Genomic DNA, 16,925 nt, shown 5'->3' on the forward strand with positions numbered 1-16,925 from the left:
GAACGTGTACTTGTCCTCCATCTGAGCCTCCACAACCCTGAGAGGAGATGTGGTCAGAAGCAACCCAAGTTTTTGCCAAGTGAGGCTCTGCAAGGAGACAGAGCAAATTTCCAGATGGGCCAGGATTGGAGCCCACCCGTGACTCCAGGTCTGTCTGTGTTTCCTCTGAGTCTTCTCACGCATTGCTGTCTCAGAGAAAACACTCTGGGGCCCCCAGGAGGTGCCTCCTCCTGTGCTACTGCCCCTGGGGAAGGGGCTTCCTTTCCAGGTGGTCATGGGGCTACTGCTGTCCCTGTTTACAAAAGAAGGCACCAATCATTGAGATGCGAGAGTGAGAGAGGAAAGGAGAGGGAGAGGGAGAGAGAGCGAGAGCCCACAAGAGCAAGCGATGGAGGAGCAACAACTGCTGCAAAGGGGAATGTTTTCATTTAATTTTCCGTACAGTAATCATTCGCCAGTGTAGAGATGACGCCAGGGAAGGTGGGTAATCATGTGAAACCAACATCACAAGACGGGTGGAATTACTGGGCCCCGCTGTCTGTTAATGTGAGATGGTGAACACTTGGGCCAGTTGACTCAAACGTGATTTCAGTCTTAAGTGTCTAGCACATTCTACCTGGGTAGAAGCTGCTGGCTCTAGGTCCTGCTCTCAGGGGCTGTTCCTGGCACAGGCACTGGGGGTGGGGGTCCTCACTGACACCACGCTGGCTTGCTGTGTCCTCCTTGGGGTGGGGTGCAGACCTAGGATCCCGATGTGTAGCACAGCACTGGACACTCTGCCTAGACTCCCTCCCAAGGATGTCACATCAGAGCACCCAGAGCTGCAGGGAGCTGAGCTCTGCAGAGTCCATGAATCCACATCAGGGAGGCCAGCGAAACCTAGAGGATCCTGAAGAGGGGAGGAGTGGCGGGCTGGGGAAGGTGTGAGGAGATTTTCCAGAAAATTGCAGCTTATCCCTCTCATTACAGAGATGCATCTCTTTCTGTGTGTGATTGTGCTGTCTGCAGTCATATACATTGTATCCAAGGGGCTGGTGATATTTTGATATAGTAACAGTGTGGATTTCGTTCTTGGTAATTCCTCTTTTAACCCAACTGCTTTTAAATTTAGACTTTGACTCTGAAACATTTGGACTCTCCCTGGGGGGACCAAAGGAAGCAATGTGATTACATTTTCTGGAATCAGCAGAATTGGGGCTTGAAATAATGTCCAATTATAGAAAATATATATATATTTTTAAAAGATACCTTCCATGTTTTTTGAGTTAGGGAACATCCCAGATTGACATCTTTGTGGCCTTCGTAGTCTTTGTGGCCTTGGAGATGAAAGTAAACTTGGTTTACCCCACCCCCCAATTCCACAGCCTGGCAGCTCAGCAAGCACTGTTGGAGCTTTGCCTGGTATCTGGAGAGCAGCCTTCACTCTACGTTGTATGTTGAATCATCTCTTTAAACACAAACAGTACTTGCCATTAGAACTTTTTAAATGCACTTTCTGTTTCTTTGCACTTGCAACCTCACACTGTGTAATAATTTTATATATAAATATTTTCAAAAATGTGTTGCCTTCTTCCCAGGTGAGTGAACAGGAGTTGACTCGGCAGGACTGACTCCTTGATACCACGACCATTGCCAGTTTGCTTTGTCCCTGTTCTGTGACGCCTGATCTCAAATGGAACTCCTAGCTGCTGCCAGCCGATCGGCTTGGTTAGGAGCAAAGTGAGCACAGTGCTTGGAAGCCCAGTAGTGGCTTCAGAGTACTTGGGCTATTCCAGGTCTACAACTGCAGGCCCATTCCACCACCTGCTCAGACTTAGACCCCTCTGACATCCTTCAGACCCCAGGCTTGGTGGGCATCTCAGGGCTTGCTGCAGAGCCTGATGCAAAATGAGCACGCCACAGGTGATGGCTTGTTTCATTATTATTTACTGCTACCCAGGTCTAGATGAAGGCTCTCGGAGGAAACAACATAAGCGAGATCCCGTCAAGTTTAAAAAGGAGAGAGATTATTAAATCACTACAAGGTTGAAGACATTTTTAGCTATTCAATTTTATACAGTATTGATTGACTCCCAGTTATGGAAGATGAGAGTATCAGTGCCATTTGCATTTTCCCCCTGTATCACCTCTGAACAACTTTTCATTGTTATTTGTGTTTTATTTTTTTCTGGACATACAGCATCCATATTCTATTATGTAAACAGGGTTTCTATATTTGTTCAATATTCATTATAGATGTAAGCAGATTCATTGCTCATCATCATTTTTTAAATCATCATTTCTTCATCCCTCAAGATTTTTTTTCTTTTTTCTTTTTGCAAAATACCGTTTAAGGAAAGACTACTGGATTTGGTAATCTCTGAGCTTCTTATTTCACGCTTGTGTAAATTGATCTATTACCTAAATGATATTAAAAGTCATCTTGGTTTCTATAAGTAGACAGCGTCTTGGCTGGATATTACGCTCACCACCATTTAAAAAAATTATCATTTCTTCATCCCTGAATTTTTATTTTGATTCCTTTTATATCTAGATATTTTTGCAAAATACTGTTTCTGGGAAGGACTACTGGATTTGGTAATCTCTGAGCTTCTTTTTTTTTCATGCTTGCATAAGTTTACCTATTGCCTAAGTGATATTAAAAGTCATCTCGGTTTCTATGCTTAGATGGCGTCTTGCCTGGATATTATGATCTGCTATTTCCTTCAGGACTTGTAGACAATGCTCCCTTGTCTTTGATTTCGCTATTGCCCTGGATTGATATATTATTTTTTTACCTTTCTAGGTTATTTATTGTCTGTCAGAATGGCTGGAAAATTATTTCCTTATTCTTTAATTTTAATAGTTATTTAGGAAATAAGATATTTCAGTATTATGCACTTTATGGAAAAATTTCCCTGATCAGAATGTGCATTCTTTTAATCTACAGACTATTTTTTTTTTCTCGGCAATTTCAGAAAGTTTAAGAAGACATTATCCAGTGCAGGTGTTAGGACAGGCTTTCATTCCTGTTGTCTGTTTTCCCTCGCTGCTATAGTGGTGTCCTTTATCCACAGGAGATACATTCCAAGACCCGCAATGGATGCCTGAAACTGAGGATAGTAGCAAACATATATAGTCATCCCTCGGTATCCATGGGAGATGGGCTTCAGGATTCCCCTGAATACCAAAATTCGAGGATTCTTAAGCCCCTTAAATAAAATGGCATAGTATTGGCATGTAGTCTACAAACATCCTCGCATACACTTTAAATCACTTCTAGATTTCTTACTATACCGAATATAATGTAAATGCTGTGTAAATAGTTGCTGGACTATATTGTGTAGGGAATAATAAGAAGAAAAAAGTATGTGTATGTTCAGTACAGTTGCAACCATCCACTTCGTGTGTGTCAACCAACTATCTACAGTTGGTTGAATTCACAGATGTGGAACCCATGGATATGGAAGGCCAACTGTGCTATATATTTATTTGATCTGATAACTGGGATGGCTACTGAGTAACTAATGGGCAGGTCACATATACAACGCAGATGCATGAGACCAAGGAGATGATTCACGTCCCGAATGGGATGGAGTCGGTTGGTGGGATTTCATCGCTGCTATTCACAACAGGGCACAATTTAAAACTTATGAGTTGATCATTCCTAAAATTTTCAGTTTAATATTTTTAGACTGTAGTTGATCAGAGGTAATGGAAACCTCAGAGAAAGGAAAACTACCGTATCTCTTCTGCTCTATTTCCTTTCTTCATCTGTGTTCATTATCCAGTCACTTAACCTCACTGAGCCTGCTGCCTCATATAAAGTTGGAATAATATACCTATCTCAGGACAGCTCCTAGGACTAAAAGACTTAATATATGTAAAGCTCTTAAGAAACAGTGCTTAGACCAGAGCAAGTCATGGAAAAGTGGTTGTGATTTTTATTATTATGGATTTTTAACATTATTATTACTCATCATAGTGAAGTCGTTCATCGCAAGGACTCTGGAGCCAGACTGCCACATATTAGCTGTGTGACCTTGGGAAGATACTTAACCTCTCTGCTTCTTGTTTTTCTCCTTTGTAAAATGCAGATAATACTTGTCCTTACCTCAGGATTATTATGAGGATTAATAGTAAAGTGCTTAGAACAGTACTGGCATGCAGTAAGTGTGCTGTATGTGTTGTTAAGTAAACATTTTCTGAAGCTTTTCCCGCAGATAAGCAATTATTTTCAGCAGTGTTTATTCTGTTTTCTGCTGTTTCTAATGTATTACCTGTAATGATGTTTTGATATTAATTTGCTTCTGTATGTCTATCATGTTTTTCCACTTCATTCTGTCTTATCATTCTGTCACTGAGCTCTCCTGTTATTGACTTTACAACCTTTTGAGTTGTACTTTAAAGCAATTCTGGAACATTTCTTTTCACTCCTTGAGTGATGTTTTCTTCTAGGTAGGGTTCTTTGTTCTTGCATGCTCTTTCCCTTTTCTTCATTGTTATTGTGTGTGTATGTGTGTGTGTGTTAGTGTATACTGTGCACATCTGTTACTCCTTTGTGTAAGTGAATCTTGTTTTTAAATCTTGGCTTCTGCTCAGGCAGCATTGTCCAGAGCTTCTGTCTGCTCCACTCAACACTGTGGTGACTTTCTTCTTTATCTGAGGCCCCTTACCTCCCCTCCCCCTTGACAGCCTCTATTTCACTGGATTACTGCAGCCTGAGGGCATGGCACAGGGATGGATAGGGTACAGGCTCTGAGAGCCCTGGGCTGGGGCTCGCCTCAGATGGCTGAAGTGTTGACACTGGGGAAAACGCCTGCATGAACCTGTTCCCCATTACTAGAGGTGGGGTTAGGGGAGGGTTAGAACTTTACTCACGTCCCGGTAGCCAGCAACCTCTTCTACTTTTTTTCAGTAAGAAAGGACAAGACCCTCACTCCTTCAACTCCAGTTTTCTTCACTCTGGGCTTGAGGGTGCTCGTGAGAATGCTCAGGGTTTTTCAGACTTTCCAGTGTGTTCTTTGGGGTGGGGCACGTTAGCCTCGGTGAGGTGGGCGGCTTCCTGTCTGGGTGTGTAGAGCACCAGCTTGTGGCCTGCTTTTCCTTTGGTTGCTGTTGGAGAAAATATTTTTGGAGGGGGTGGGGCCTTTAATGTATGTTTTCACTTGTTTTTAAAAAAACATGGTAAATTAGTTTTCTCTTATTTTTCCCCAACTGTATTGAGATATGGTTGACAGTTAAACATCGCACAGGTTTAAGTTGTCCACCTTGAGGATCTGATACATATATGTACTGGGCTTTCAGTAGCTGCTGCTCATGTGATTTGGAGACTGGGCTTAGAAGCCCTGTGACCCAGTTGCTTTTAGCCAGCTTAACTGTCTTTTGATTAATCCTTTTATTTTTGTGTCACTGCCTCCGCAGCAATCTTTAAGAGACTACGACATTATCAGATCTATAGAGTAAGCCAGAAAAGTGCCTCCGAAACTTGAATAAGGGCTTTAAAATGTGGCTAATATCTGCTATTCCCTTCTTCCCTTGACTGAATGAGGCAGCACAGTCACCCCAAAACTGGGCTGATTCCAAGGCACTCCAAGTTTGCAGAGAAGTATAAATTTTCTCAACTGTCTTACAGCCTGGAGGACAGCAAGGGTCAGGTTGGGTAATTTTAATTATATCCAGTTAGCATGTCTTGAAGCCCATAAATCTGAATGCCAATAAATTAATATATCATTCTGAGTGCCTCCCAGTCACGGCATTAAATCACCTATGCAGGGAGTGTCACGTAGCATGGGGCAAACTCCCAGAAGCACAAACATTTCAATTTTTCTGTGGTAATCTGTTATTAATGGGGCCCGCAAATTCCCGTATCCACACATGTGAGCAAGAACAATGGAATGTGCTCCCTGCACATGAACTCGGCCCACTGTGCCCTTGGCTTCTGCGCAGCCGTCCACACCCAGAGCCTCCGTGATAGGGGGCTAATCATCCCTCTCCAGGAGCCTGGTCTGGCTTCAGGGGCAGGTGCTTCTTTCTGTGTACGATGTTTAGAGTCAGGCTGAGTTAAAGCGCCTCTGACCTTTACTGTTTGGTATCAGGAAGGATTTCAAACCCCACCTTTGATCCTCAGGCTGGTGCAGGGGCCTTGGGTTTGAGCAGGCTGGGATCAGGGTGAGGCAGGTGAGGTGCCACTTCCAGTTGATGATGGAGTCCTGCTGTGCCTGCACAACATTAGAGCTTGATGGGCCAGATAATATCCCACTCATGATGGGGGGCTAAGGTTGCATGGAAACTTGGCCTCTTCACTAAGACCCAGTAGCAGCCAAGAGCTCTTTCTCAAAAGGAGAGTAGTTATCTGCAGAGGATGGCTCAGTGTTACTCCAGAATCCTGGACTATGATTCACCTGTAGGAGCCTGCTGCAGGCCCCAAACAGTGTCCCTGTACCTGCCACTTCGAGCTGGATTCAGTGGCCCAAGTGGTAGATGAGCTTTCATAGCAGCCCGGACTCATTGCACAGTGTTCCTTCTTGTTCCATTCCCCATTCAAAATGAACAACTTTTCAGGGTTCTCAGGAAACAGACTGGAGTAGAACACCCAAATGAGGAATACGTTGCTACTAAAATCCAAGTCCTCCACCATCCCCTGGGTGCTGTGCCCTTCGTTTGGTTTTGGGAGGGGCAGGTGCAATAATGTGTCCTTTACACTGGCGGAGATATCTCAATACGTCCCAGAACACTGGGCCCCTACACGTTTTGATGAAGTGGAAGGACCCTGAATTTTTGTCGGATTTATTTCCCAGCCTCTAGCCCATAAATGTTTCACCAACATGCCTGCAGTAGTTGCTGCATCTTGCTCACTCGTCAGCATCATGTCATCAATTTTATGGACTCTTTTGGAAGAGAAAAGTGATCAAAATTCCTGCAGACTAAATTATGAGAGAAGGGTGGAGAGTTGCTATACTCTTGAGATATGCCCCTGAGACAGGCCTGGGCAACTGAAAGCAGACTGCTTCTGTGGTCTTTACTAACAGGTAAAGAGGGAGAAGAAAGTACTCACCAGATCCATGGCTGCAGAGCAGGGACCAGGGGATGTGTTACTTTGTCTAAGAAATGAAGCCACATCTGGAACGGCAGTTACAATTGGAGTGGCCACCTGGTTAAGCTTGTGATAACCCACTGTCATTCTCCGAGATCCATCTGTTTTCTGCACAGGCCGAATGGGCATGTTGAAGGGGGATGCGGTGGGAATCACCACCCCTGCATGTTCTTCTCTCCAGGAGTGTGGAATTGATTTTGGGTTACTATTTTTGTAGATAAAGGCAATTCTAGTGGCTTCCACTTTGTCTTTCTCACCATCATAGCCCTCACTTCACAGACCAGGAGACTGACCTAGGGATTCTGCCTGCTGCTGAGTATGTCTGTGGCAATGATGCACTCCGGAACTGGGGAAGCAACAGCAGGATGCATTTGGGGACCCCCAGGACCTGCTGTGAGATGGAACTGAGCTAAAACTCCATCAACCACACAGCCTCCATCGGCCCCTATGCTGACTGGTGGGTCACGGTGATGTTTGGGGTCTCTCGGAATCAGTATCAGTTCAGAGCCAGTGTCCAGTAGTTCCCAGAAGGTCTAATTATTTCCTTTCCTCCAGTTCACAGTCGGTATATGGCCATAGGCTCCTTTGGGGAGGGCTGGGCAGAAGATCAACAGTGTAAACTTTGGGCAGTATAGTGGGGGTCCTTCCTCAAGGGGACCTGGCCTCCCCTGCGTTCAGGGGGCTCTGGATCTGTAACTTGGCTTGTCTGGGAATCAGTTGATTGGGGAGATTTTCTGTTTTGGTAATTCAAGTCAGAATCTGTTCAGTGGACCTAGAGTTCTTCTGATGACACAGATCAAGTAAGCATTTAGTAGGCTGCCTATCACTTTCTCCTCAGGGACACTGATCAACCAACCAACACCATAGATCTCCACCATAGATCTCTGTGCACTGGGGTCTTCTGACTGCTGATTTCCTCCTCTGACGAGTACGGTCCTTAGCCTGACATAAGAGGTTGTCCAGGATCTGGCCACAAACTCTTTCTTCAGCCTCAGCTCTCCTCTCTGCCTTGAACTCTGGGCCCCAACAACACTGAAATGTACATATTCTATTCTCTTCTTAGTCAGGCCAGTTCTCACTCCTAGGCCGTTACTGGGGCTGTCTCCCCTGCACAGAATGTTCCACTCACTCTGCGTTATGATCTGACTCCCTGGGAAAGAGCCTCTGTGTGTCCTCAAGACCTCCCCTATACTTCTCTGTTCCCATCCTTTACCCCAGTGTTTGGTCCTCGTCTCCTTTCTTGTCTCTTCCCCCACTCTCTGTGAGTTCCTCCAGGAGAGGGCTGTCTGGGGGACTCAGCTTTGTGTCCCCAGTACAGGCATCGGCACTGAACCAGCCTGCGAGGAATATTCTATGGACGTGTGATTTTAAACTCTGGTGCTGAAAGTGTCTGAAAGATGCATTTCATGGCTCTCTGACTCACCTGTCCAGTTGAGATGCGAACATTCCAGCGCATTCTTATGGGTTTAGGTGAGATGCAAAAGGTGCATTCTCCAATGTCGCTTAATTGTCTCCATTTTGCATGTTCAGTCAGTGAGGCTGGAGATGGAATATACCCTGCATGATTTTTTTTTGGTTTTGTGTTTGACAGCCTTTGCTGTCTGTCAACATGATTCTTCATAAATTGTTCTAATTTATGAGGTGTTTCACACTACAGGAGGCTAGCAGAGGCAGGAGCTTGGTAGGGTGAAGGAGTCAACTCCTTGGCTTGTAAAGCTGTTTGTGTTCATGTAGAATGTCAGAGAGAGGCTGCTTCCCTGGCTCGGGCACGGGATCAGCTGGGCAGGAACTTTAATTAAAGGCAAAAAGTTGCCACTCCTGGGCTTCACAACCTCCATCAGCTCTGAGTTCTGCTCTGCAGCCCCTGGAAACTCCTGCACGAAGCAGTGAATTATTCAACAGAGCAAGGCAAGTAAACAAAGAGATGGAAGAACTCACCTTAGCCCCAGCATGCAGAGGTGAGCAAAGAGATGCCACAGTGGCAAAAAGCATACACTTAATGAAGAAATAAGATATTTACAATGCAAATTAATTTTTTAAGCAGCCATATCAAACCAAAAGCAAAAAATCAGTGCATGTTTTTTTCTATTATTTTTGTTAGTCTACTGTTTTATTTATCTATCAGTCCTCATTAGGGACTGGTAATGTAACATATCTATTTATTTGTTAGTGTTTTAGAGGTTTAGTGATTTCTTGTTATTTTTAAGGTTATATAATGAATGTCATTTCACAAAATACACATGGTTTTTATTTATGTGTTGACTCAGAAATTAGGCTTATAAAATATGTTTATCTTATGAAGTTGTTTTCAATGCTTAACTTTGTAAGTTATATCAAGGTTGTAGGACTCACTTCTCTCAGGCTTTTGGAAGCAAATCATTGTTCTTATGTTCTTATTTCAGGTCTTTAAAAAGGCAGACAATTTACTTCTAAGATTGTTTCAGTAGGGAGATATGTTAGAATATTGAGGGAAGGGTTCTTTTTCAAACTACACCTTCTCCCTCCTCCTTCCCTCCTGCTCTCAGGGGATTTGCAGCCATTCTCTCCCACCTACCTGACACAACATGGTTAGTGTTGAGCCATGATGGACATGAGTATTGTGGCTGAATGTAAGGAACAAGAGAGCTACTTGCATCATTGCTTAAAGGAACAGCAACAGACAGTTGTATTAGTCCATTCTCAGGCTGCTAATAAAGACATACCTGGGTCTGGGTAATTAATAAAGGAAAGAGGTTTAATTGACTCACAGTTCTGCAGGGTTGGGGGGGCCTTACAAACATGGCAGAAGGGGAAGCAAACACGTCCTTCTTCACGTGGCAGCAGCAAGGAGAAGTGTCGAGCAAAAGAGGGAAAGATCCTTATAAAACCACCAGATCTCATGAGAACTCATTCGCTATCATAAGAATAGCTTGAGAGTAATTGCCCCTATGATTAAATTACCTCTTACCAGGTCCCTCCCATGACGTGGGGATTATGGGAACTACAATTCAAGATGAGATTTGGGTGGGGACATAGCCAAACTGTATCAACAGTGGACCACTTTGGCTATCTAAATTAAAATAGACTTCTCACTCTTCCCTTTAACTTTGTAGTCATCTTTATGCTATTGTCTGTGCTTCCAAGACTCTTTAGCAAACAGATCCTCTTAATGAGAAATAGTCTTTTCTCAAACACTTTATTTCTACCTTACACCATTTATCTCATTCTTTATTGTATTAAGTTATTCTGTTTACATACTTTATCTCTCCAGACAGACTCTCAGCCACCTGACTGCAGGAATCATGATTTATTGTCTTTCTATTACTCAAAAAATTATTGCTAATAGTAATAAATAGATGTCTTTTATATATATATGTTTAATAAGTGAGTGAATGAATGAATGGATAAAATCTCAGATCTTAATATTCTGTAAAAAGAATTCTGTCCATTATATATTTATTTTTCACCTAACAATTAGCTTAGGGACAAAGAAGCAGACACAGGCATATTTACGTCTTTTGTCAGGAATGAGCAATGTTGCTGTGACATGCAAAGTGCCCTTACAGGGATGATCGTCATCAGTTTAATGTATAAGGAAAGCATCATGTTGACATGTGAAAAGTAAGCAGTTTGGTTTTCCTCAAGGCTAGTTGCAGGCCATATGGGGAGCCAAGAGAAGGGTGTGAGGTCAGAGAGACAAGTCTTCAGAAGATACCACCCCATTCTGATTTTCCATGCATCGAAAGGCCTGGATAAACATGAACTAGGAACCTGTATACACCAAATAGTATTTGTAACATGTCTGAAGTGGTGGTGCTATTGAGTATGCCTCAGGCATTTATCCAGAATTAGAATTGGTTTAATGGCTGGGCGTGGTGGCTCAAGCCTATAATCCCAGCACTTTGGGAGGCCGAGACGGGTGGATCACGAGGTCAGGAGATCGAGACCATCCTGGCTAACACCGTGAAACCCCGTCTCTACTAAAAAAATACAAAAAACTAGCTGGGTGAGGTGGCAGGCACCTGTAGTCCCAGCTACTTGGGGGGCTGAGGCAGGAGAATGGCGTAAACCTGGGAGGCAGAGTTTGCAGTGAGCTGAGATCCGGCCACAGCACTCCTGCCTGGGCGACAAAAAAAAAAAAAAAAAAAAAAAATAATAATAATAATAATAATTGGTTTAACAAAGACTTCGTGAATAGGAAACAATACTGGCCCAGAGGAGCTCAGCTCAGGGAGGCAGACAGAGGTGTCAACAGGGCATTCTAAGTGGCCCTATGACTGCAAGGACAGGACTGTGTCCTTGGTGTCCTAGAGCTCTAAGTCAGCACAGGGGAGTCCGGGCTGACTTCCAGAGATGGCAGCATTTGAATGGAAAGTTGAAGGAGAGGTAAGAATTAGCTGGAAAGATGACGGGGAAGACATCCTGGGAGGAGGGAGTAGCACAAGACATGAAGCAATGACACAGCAGCAGTAATGAGCACCTTTGGTGTGCAAACCTTGGTTTCTAACAACCATGTCAACTAAAAGGAACAAGGGCTCCTTGGGACCATGGGACAGAGAGAATACAGGATGAGGCTGAAATCTCTTGTGCAGGAAAGAGAGTGTTTCAAGAATGATAGGGACCAGGAGGAAGGGCCCACTGGCCACCTCCTGAGAAAATTCAAGCATCAAAATAAAGGATGATAGTGATGACGTATAATGCATGAAGAAAGTAAGAATCCTTGAGTCCCTACTGATAGTAAATGAATGAATGGGGGAGAAGGGAAATGTGGAAAGAATGACGGAGCCGGAGAGCCACACTTCACCACTTTCAAGAGCCACCCTTCATCACTTGATTCAGGTTGGGATTGTCAGTGGGTGCTAAGGCTGTGGGGAAAGTTTGATGACAACAGGCCATTTACACACTTTCAAAGTATCTCCCCACAAATTACATACACTAATTACAAGGGGAAATAGAGCAACTTTATTGTGGAGAAGCCTGGCAGGCATCACCTTTACCAAATGATCAAAGTTAATATCACCAGAAATGGGGCTAAGTCTCAATCATGTGCCTGCTAATATGATGGGCTGAGAGCACATCATTTCTGAGTACTCCTGTCGAAAATGCATAACCCGAATCTAATTATGAGAAAACATCAGACAAACCCAAATTAAGGGATTTTTATTTTTAAAAAGCTTTGTACTCTTAAAAGATGTCAGTATCATAAAAGACAAAGAAAGGCCAAGAAATCATTCCATATTAAAGGAAACCAAAGAGACATAAAAATTATTTACTACAAAATATAGTCACCAAGAAAAGTATTATTAGGAATGGATGAAATATTAATAAGTTTTTTAGAGTAGAAAATAGTATCACATCAGTGTCAAATATCCTCATTCTGATAAATGCAATTTGGATATGTAAGCGAACGTCATTATTCTTAGGTTTTCCATGCAGAGGCATTTAGGGGTTAGGGGACATGTCAGCAACATATTTTTAAATATTCAAATAACTGAGAGAAGGAATGAAAAAGAGATGATGATAAAACAAAAATAGAGTAAAATGTTAACCATTGGTATAGAAGGTTCTTTGCAATATTCTTACAACTTTTTTTTTTGGTAAATTTGAAATTATTTTTAAAAACCCAGCCTTTGGTGCCAGAATACCTGGATTTGAATCCAAGCACTGCCACTTACTAGCTGTGTGTCTGTGGGCAAGTTACTTAACCTCTCGGGTTAAGCTGGGCTTCAGTTTTTTAATCTGTAACATGAGGATAATAACCGTGCCCCCTTCAGGGTGTGATGAGATTGAAGCATTAAGACACGTAAAGCACTTGCAAGTGTTTGGCACAAGGTAAACCCTGGGCTGGTGGTTGCTTCTGTTGTTTCTAAGAGATAAGTAAAATCATCACAACCAGAAAGGTGAGACAGGGATGTCTCCTGGAGACTTGTAGAGTGAGGACACCGTGTGAGGAGGTAACCAGTGCCCTGGAGGGCACCTTAACTCAGGCCCTGGCACAACCCCAAACTGGGCCTGTGTGGTGTGAAACTGGAGTAAGATCAGGGTCCCACTTCCTGTTGCTCTAATGAGACTGAGTCTGTTTTGAAGGTCCAGGTAGGGAGGCAGACTGGCTGGTGAAGCCCTGGCCCCAGGTGCTCCTTCTCTGTCCCAGCTGGGATGCTGTGTGCCCTGGGACTGGCCCCGTGGCTATGCCTGAGCAGCAGCTGATGTGTTTGGCAAACAAGGGCCCCTGTGGCACTGCCAGATACCAGGGCCCACCACTTGTCCCATGGCAGCAAAAATAAGACCCCACACTGCCTTTGGGCCTGCCAATGCCTAGCTGGTGGCCTTCAGCCTGTTGCCCGACCCCCCTGAGCTGCAGTTGCACCATTAGGATTCTAATACCCACCGCTAACTATTCACTGTCACAATAATCAACAGGTAACATTTATCAAGCATGTTTATTAGGCCAGGCATTGTTCATGGATTATCGTTTAATCCTCACCACAAACCTCTGAGGTAGGTACTATCAAGATCTGCATTTTAGACATGGGGCTTTGAGGCTTAGAGACGTTAATTAAATTGCCCAAGGTCACACAATGAGTAAGTGGTGACATGGCTTCCACGTGGCTGTGGGGGTAACTGCTATGCTCTTATCACTGAGTACAGTGCTTTGCTTGCTCTTGAATATTTTTATTTTATTTTATTTTTTATTTTATTTTTTTTGAGACAGAGTCTTGCTCTGTCGCCCAGGCTGGAGTGCAGTGGCCAGATCTCAGCTCACTGCAAGCTCCGCCTCCTGGGTTCACGCCATTCTCCTGCCTCAGCCTCCCGAGTAGCTGGGACTACAGGCGCCCGCTACCTCGCCCAGCTAGTTTTTTTTGTATTTTTTAGTAGAGACGGGGTTTCACCGTATTAGCCAGGATGGTCTCGATCTCCTGACCTTGTGATCCGCCCGTCTTGGCCTCCCAAAGTGCTGGGATTACAGGCTTGAGCCACCGCGCCCGGCCAAAGTCATCAAATGGTGTCAGTTTGCCCAGCAGCTGCATCCAATCTTGGGCCTGCTGGCTAATCTTGCGAGGGTCAGGAAGGTGCCCTGAATTCGTCCGGTTGTGTGTTCTGGGGCCTCAGTTTTGCCTTTGGTCGTTCTCACCCAGCAGGTGTGGTGAGGCTTGAGGCAAATATCCTGGAGACACCTGGAAGCTGCCTCATCCTCCAGAGAACGGCTTGCAGCTGGCGCCGCGTCTGCGGAAGCTCCAGGTGAAGGTCAGGGCTGCGCACCTGTGAGGAGGGATGGGCTGGAGCGGTGGGCTTGCCCACCCAGCTGAGGGGCATTATGGAGCCTGATTCTTCACTGCTCAAACCTGGGCAAACAGTGTAGGCAGAATTGAATGAGTTCCCCCACCTGAAGTTGGGCAGCCCAGGAGAGGGTGCCTTGTTTCATGCCTCAGCGTCCATGTGACAGCCCCGAGATCAGGGAGCTGGGTCGTGTGTGTGCAGCGCAGGCCCAGGCATCTCCAGGCGCGTGTGCCCCCATCCCCAGCCCCACACTCACAGGCAAGCTGACCTTCCCTTCCTCACACACACAGCACACGCACCACAGACTTGCCCTGTAAAGCAGTGGCTTCCTGCTTTACAGTTGGGCCTGGAAGCAAGGGCAGAAATGTCCCTGTTGAGTTATTTTCCTCCCAGCAGGGAATAGGGTAGTGTCCCAAAGTTGCCCCACGCACTGAGTATGGATGGCTCATGCAATCCAGGTGGCTGCAATAGCCTATTTACCTGGGGTCCCCGGCTGCAGGCCTGGGCTCCTTACTTACTCGCTGAACTCCCGAGTGCCTGGCCCACACTCCAGCTGCCAGTCTTGGCCTAAGGCAGCCTTCCTGGGTCCCTCTGGCCTCCTCGGCCCCTGCCGCCCTGCTGCTTTTCCTAAGGGTTGCCTCACGTTGGGGCAGGGCCAGGGAGGAGGGCCCCAGGCCTGTGGGGGAACGTGCCCTTTCCCTGGAAGACCTTGAAGATGCCCACTGAGGAGTGAGGATGATTTTTCACCCAGGATCCAGCAGTGGAGCCAGGAGCAGTGTTTGAGGGTACGGCCCGCGGTTGGCTCCTTGAGAGCTGTTAAGTGTTGGGCGGGATTATCGCTGCCAGCTCCTGGAATCCCCTTCCTTGAGTGTGTTGTATGGGCTGCTCCTCCAGTTTTACAGAAGAGGAAACAGGCTCGGGGAAGTTAAGTGTCTGCCCGAGGTCATCTCTTGGTAAGTGGACCCCGAAGTCTATGTTCTTTCCACAGACGGATTTCCTGGAGTTGGGAGGGGAGAGGGTGGTGGGGAGATTGGAACATACCAGCTATACTGAGTGTCTGAAGGGAGCAGGAGGTCCAAGAGATGGGCAGGAAATCCCAGTTCATCATAAGGAAAAAGTTTTCTGTGTTTGGAACTTTCCGTAAAGCAGTGATACCCCCTCACCATCATCAGAACAACTTGACCAGAGGCTGGATGGTCAGGTGTGAGGGATGTACAAGGAGGGCACTCTCTGGAGGGTGGACTTTAGGGGCCCATGGGTCTGAGAGGTGGCATGCTAGACACTCTCAGTCCCTCCCATTTAGTGAGGATTTGCCTCTCAGACTGGAGTTCTCCAAAATCACCTGCTCTGAGTGCTGGCGTGCTGTGGCTGTGGCTGATGGCTGTGGCTTCGGCTTCCTACTTGATCTCCCAGATTGCTATTCCACTCTTTATCCAGCTTTCTCTAGTCTGTAGCCACAGTGATTGCTCCCAAATGTGAAAATGTCCATGTGCTTCCCCTGTGTAAACTTTTGGCATGGGTTTGCATCACTCTGAAGATAATGTCTCTCGATGTGACTACAGGACTGGCGTGGTCTGTACCTGCTGCCCAGCCACACCTCATGCCCCTGCCTCCTCTACTCTGGCCTGTGGGACAGTTGGGTCTGATGCTGTCCCACCCACCACAGGGCCTTCCCACAGGGCCCCCCATTACTCTCCACCACCTCCTCTCCTTCCCTTTCTCCCAGTTAACTCCTACCCAACTTCCAACTCTCGGTGCAGGCACTGCTTCCCAAGGAAACCTTTCTTGATGCCTGCCCCTGCCCATATTACATCCTTCACAGGTTCACATGCTGTTATAACTGCACACCGTGTATGTGATTATTCCTCCATCTGACATCTGCCCCCTGCCAGGTTGCAAGTTCCATGAGAGCAGGCACCGTGGTTGCTTTGCTAGACACCTGTCTCCAGCACACGGAAAGAACAGACACCCCCAGGTGGATCTGCTGAGTAAATTAACTGGCAAGTCCTTGAGGCAGTGGGGCCCAGGAGAGAGGATTTTGACAGATGAAGGACTGGCCTGCCCTTGTTAGCAAGAAGGCTGTCTGAGGGCATCAAGGTGGGCATCTTCAGTGGTGGCTGAAAGGCCCTGGCATGAGAAGCCCTTCACCTGGGCACTTCCCCCCTTAGGAATGACTCCCACCTCTCCTTCAATGTAGGGATTTGTGATCTGTGGGGCGGCGGGGGTTGGGTAGGGGATAGAGATGGGAGGGGAGTGCTCAGACCCAGAGGCCAGACAGGCCCACTCCAGACCGTACACAGCCTCAAGTGTCTTCGGGTCCTGCCTGGAACAGGTGCTTGCTGATAGTTCAGTGAGCTTTCCTCCTTGCCCCGACAGCCTCTCTATTTGTGCAATCATGCCTTCGTTTGTTTGGACATTCGTTATTCCGATTTATCTTTCTTGAGGATCAATTAGATGACCAAGAGAGAATTATGTTCATTGAGACAACTGCTTTACAAGTAATGTTAATTTGGGTGAACATTCTTATTTCCTTATTTGGATAAATATCCAAATTTCCTTGTAATGGAAATACTTATAATCACTGTCTAGTTTC

Source organism: Chlorocebus sabaeus, chromosome 10 (assembly GCF_047675955.1).
Source record: "Chlorocebus sabaeus isolate Y175 chromosome 10, mChlSab1.0.hap1, whole genome shotgun sequence".
Classification (NCBI taxonomy): Eukaryota; Metazoa; Chordata; class Mammalia; order Primates; family Cercopithecidae; genus Chlorocebus; species Chlorocebus sabaeus.